The sequence below is a fragment of the Suricata suricatta genome, chromosome 10 (genome assembly GCF_006229205.1).
Source record: "Suricata suricatta isolate VVHF042 chromosome 10, meerkat_22Aug2017_6uvM2_HiC, whole genome shotgun sequence".
In the NCBI taxonomy this organism is placed as follows: domain Eukaryota; kingdom Metazoa; phylum Chordata; class Mammalia; order Carnivora; family Herpestidae; genus Suricata; species Suricata suricatta.
In genome coordinates, this window is record NC_043709.1 from 56,127,964 (window position 1) to 56,132,963 (window position 5,000).

Here is a 5,000-nt window from a genome sequence, read left to right on the forward strand (position 1 = left end):
CGGGGGCCGGAGGCGGGGGGCGGGCGCCCGGGCCTCCGGGCCGGCGGTAGAGTCGCCGCGGCTGAGCGACGGAGAGAGGCGGAGACTTGGGGGGAGGGGGCGTGGAGCAGGCGGCGGGGGCGGGGACTCGGGAGCCGCGGCGCCGAGCTGGGGACTGAGGTGACCGAGGCCTATCTGTGGAGGGCGGGCTTGGGGACCCAGCGGGCGGGGCGAGGTCGCTCCGTGCGGCCCACGCCGGATGCACAGCCGGCCCTCTCCGCGCCCACGTACCCACGTGAGCGCCCAGCCGGCTACATTCCTACTCCCCACCCCCCGCTCCTACCCCACCAGCGGAGAGCCGAGTTTCACAACCACGCACGGGTACACAAAAACACGGAGAAGCGCACGAACGTGCACACGCGCCTCAACAACTACGCGGACGCCCGCTGCCCACACTCCGGCCTCGCGGTGCTGTACGTGTGACTGCTTGGAGTGAGCCGGGAAAAGCTGGTGGAGTCTCGGGGTGCGCTGCTCCTCTGGGCCGTTCATTCTACTGCCCTAGAGTGTGTACTTAGGGCAGGTCTGTGAGCGTGGGGCTCTGCAGGAATTCTTGGATATCCCAGCGCTGGTACCCTGCTGCCAAAGGAGTAATTTGAAGGGCTATTCTCGGAAACCCAAGGCTCCATCCCTGCCTCGAGTCTCTGCCGAAGTTTGGGGTACAGGAATGGGCGGGTACATGAACTACCGCGATGATCATTTGCGTCGGGTGGCCATAACATAAGTCAGGCAGGGATGGGAGAGGTACCCATCCTTCCTCTACTTGTCCCACTCTTTTTGCTGAAGATGGGGACTCTGCTTCGGTATTCTGTGAGGCAAAGCTGGGATAGGAAGGATATCCTTTCTGCGGACGTGCTTTAGAGGACTACGTTCGAGAGAGTCTAATGGAAGATGGGCATAAGGCTGGGAGCGTCCGACGTGGCTCCCTGCGGAGGAGTTGGAGGGAGGAGCTCCTTCAAGGAGCCTAGCCCCCCTCCACAACCCAGCCCCCTCCTCCGTTTGTTTCTCCTAGCCCCATCTGGTTCTCATTACACTCCCGCCCACTGCTGGGAGGGCTGGAAACTGGTGGGGGGGGCGGGGGACAGGCAGGGGCTCAGAGGGCCCGGTCCAGCAGCTCCCGGCCCTGACAAAATGGGTGGAAGGGGAAGCGAGCGGACCAGGGGAAAGGTTCTCCTGAAGTCCGAAACCTCAGCCCCGCCCCACCATTCCGCACTTCTGAGTGGCTCGAGGCCTGGCAGGGCGTGGGCGGCGTAGGTGGGGGCTGGTTCTACATTCCGGCTCCGCGAGGGGACCTTTCCATCTCCGGTGGGGACCGGAGAGGGGGAGTGCATCACTGGGTGGGATTTCGGTAGCTAAGATTCTCCTCTCCTTCCCTTGAAGCCCCTAACACAATGAGGGGGCTAATAGGAACGAGCAGAATCCTCCCTCCCAATTCCCAGTCCTGCAACTGGAGGGCGCGGCTAGATGGGTTCTCTCGGGGGACTCTCCCCGACCCCTTCTGAAGTGTGTGGGCGCCCCTCCCCCACTCTCCTCCGGTTATTTTGGAGCCTGGGCTGCCAGCCGCTGGCCCCGGGTTTCCACGTGCCTCCTCCCTCCCCCTGCCCACGCTCCCCGTGACGCACATCCTCCGCCCACGCAGCCTCTGTTCCAGGCGCCCCCCTTACTCCCACCCCGGCCCCTTTGAGGCGGCGCTGAGTCCCCGGTCCGGAGACGCGGGCCCCGGGAAGAGGGCGGGGTACGGAGTGAAGCCAGAGAGGGGTAACCAACTGGGCGCCGGGTGGTTGGGTCCCAGCAAGAAAGAAGACGAGGGAGGAGCCAATTCTTGGCCTCCACTCTTCGGTCCTGGGGCGGGTATTCGGTCGGAGAGGGAGGAAGGGAGACCAATTCAGAGGCGTTGCCTTGCCCATTCTCCTAGGAGAGTCAGAAGGGGTCTCTGGGTGCGAACCTGCGTGGGAGAGTGAAACTACCGAGTGTTTGTGTCTTTGTTTTTCAGGGTTGTCGTGAGGCTCAAATGAGAGGATGTATATGAAAACTCTGTAAAGTGCCAAGCAAATTTAAGACGTTATTGCCAGTTTGTCTCTATGTATCCTGAGATAATGTATTTATGTGTTTCTTTACATCGACTTGTGTATCTGTGTCTCTGTCTCTATCTAGGTTTGTATGTGAGCCCCTATGTGTGGAATTAAAAATACATACATTTAAAAAATCATTGACTTGTGAAGCCCCGCCAGAGGCCCAGAGCGCCCCCGCAGCCGGAGCTGCTGAGATGTCTGTTCTTCGCTTCCCTCCCACTCTTGCCACCCCCAGCTCTCCTCCTACTCCCTTCCGTTGAGAACTAGGAATTTCCAGCCTTTTGCAAATGGAGAGAGACAGAGACAAAGAGACTGAGACTATGAGAAGCCATAGAAAACAAAGATAAAAGACGTGGGGGGGGGGTGATAAAAAAGGGTAGCACAAATACAAAAATCTTAATTTCTTCTCTTTTTCTCCCTAAGCCCCATTCTCCCCAGTGTGGCTCAGGACCACTTCCCTGCTTGACTCACCTGCTTCCCCTTTCCCCCACCTCCGTGTTCTCAGAGGCGCAAAGAGCTCAGCAACAGATCCCATTTGATCAAGGATTAATCTATTGTCTACACTGGTCTCTTCCAGGAAGGGAAACAGTATCCTGAGTCCCAATTTTCCAAGAACAGGGGAAATGATTGTGAAGAAAGTGGGTGGAAGAGGAGTGAGGAAATTGCTAGCCAGAAGGATTGTCGTTCCTGGTCAGGGGTAGATTTTCATCTAGCAGACTGCGCTGCTCACATTCCCCTCCGCTCTTTTTCCACCAGGCCAAATCCAGCTCACTCAGGGAGGACTGGCTCAAATGTCACCTTGCTGCACCCTCTCCAGGCAGAATTAATTCCTTGCATCCCTCAGTGGCCTCATGGCCCTTTGTAACATTTCGGTTACAGTTACTTGTGTCACCCTCAGCCCAGGACTTCTCCAGGTTGGGTCTGGTATCTGGTGGGCCCTCTGAAATGAATGTGTTGATGATGCTGTTTATCGGTCTGAACAATCTTGAAAGAGGCCATTGACACATTTAATCCCAAAGGGGCTGAACCTGGGCAAAACTGTCACCTGGAGAGGTGTCCTTTCTTAAAGTTTCCAATGAGTCTTCCAAGTCTGGCTCTTTTGCCTTCTAGAATGTCCACTGTTGTGGGGCATCTGGCTGGCTCAGTCAGTAGAGCATTCAATTATTTTTTTTTAATTTTTTATGTTTTTTTATTTATTTTTGAGAGACAGAGAGAGAGAGAGAAAGAGAGAGGGAGATACAGAATCTGAAGCAGGCTCCTGGTCTGAGCTAGCTGTCAGCACAGAGCCCAACACAGGGTTGAACCCATGAACTGTAAGATCATGACTGGAGCTGAAGCCAGACACTTACCCAACTGAGCCACCCAGGCGCTCCTAGAGCATTCAATTCTTGAGTGGAGGCATGAGTTCAAGGCCCACACTGGGCATAGAGTTTACTTAAATCAAAAAATAAAAATAAAATGTCTAGTGTTCTGGTAAATTAGTTCATACCCAGATGTCCAGATGTGAAACGTAGAAGGCTGAAATCCTTGCTAGCAACAGAAAAATATGAATATAAAATGATTCTTTTTTCCTTTTTGTAACATGTTACAATTAATTACAGTCTATAGAGTGTTGTCTTCAGTTTAGTCATTAAAAAAATTTTTTTTCTGTTTTTATTTATTTTTGAGAGACAGAGAGAGACAGCATGAGCAGGGGAGGGTCAGAGAGAGAGGGAGACACAGAATCTGAAACAGGCTCCAGGCTCTGAGCTAGCACAGAGCCCGACACCCACAAACTACCGTGAGATCATGAACTGAGCCAAAGCCGGACTTAACTGACTGAGCCACCCAGGCGCCCCCAGTTTAGTCATTTTAGAAGAGATGCTTCACTCTGCGAAGACAAATAATCCTAACTCTGCCTTTAAGGAAGTAGGGATAGTGCAATAATAGGGGTGCAAATAATGACAGCAATACAGGGGTCAAGTGGTGTCTTCTGCCTCGGGCTGTAGGAAACTGGTTTAGACAGGCATCCAAAGGATGTGATCATGTAGCCTAAGACTTTGATGAATGAATAGATTTTCAGAAGAGAGGGACGTCCATTCAAGTCGGGAGAACAGAATATAAACTTATGTGGAAGCATGAAACATGATGATATGTTTCAGAAACTAAAAATTGTTCATTAATGCTGGATAGGCTGTGGTGGTGGTTAACAACCAGCCCAGGAAGGTGTACAAGGCCATTTTATGAAGAGTATTTAGACTACTGCTTCTTAAACTATGGTAAAAGACCACTTCAAAAAATTTCAATCTAAGGGTACCTGAGTGTCTCAGTCGGTTAAGCATCTGACTTCAGCTCAGGTCATGATCTCACAATTCATGGATTCCAGCCCCACGTGCATTGGACTCTGTGCTGACAGCTCAGAGCCTGGATCCTGCTTCGGATTGTGTGTCTCCCTCTCTTTCTCTCTGCCTCTTCCCTGCTCGTGCGCTCGCTCGCTCGCTCTCTCTCTCTCTCAAATAAATGAACATTAAAAAAAAATTTTAAATACAATTAAAATAATTTCTATCTAGGGGCACCTGGTTGGCTCAGTCAGTAGAACATGTGACTCTTGATCCTGGGGTCGTAAGTTCAAGCCCCACGTTGGGTGTAGAGATTACTTAAAAAATAAAACCTTTAAAAATTCCAATCTATTGTCCCCTCCTTTTATAAAATACATGTGAATTATTAGAAAAGGAAATAAAATCTGTATTTTTATTAGAGTCAACAAATATAAAACTTTTTCATCTAATTGCTAGAAAACTTTCTAAATGCTTACATTTAACTTCTGAAATGCTTTCCTTGCAGATTGGCAACAAATTTTAAATAGCATTGTTATAATTTCTTCTTTTATTTTTTTTTTATTTTTTGAGAGAC

The 5,000-nt window shown here is 51.3% G+C and overlaps 1 long non-coding RNA gene across 1 annotated transcript; it reads left to right on the forward strand.

Moving 5' to 3' along the window:
- Positions 1-246: 246 nt before the first annotated feature.
- On the forward strand, positions 247-2,245 carry LOC115304726. The gene is made up of 2 exons (XR_003914580.1): positions 247-502; positions 2,030-2,245. It is a non-coding gene; the product is annotated as an uncharacterized LOC115304726 (long non-coding RNA).
- Positions 2,246-5,000: the final 2,755 nt, after the last annotated feature.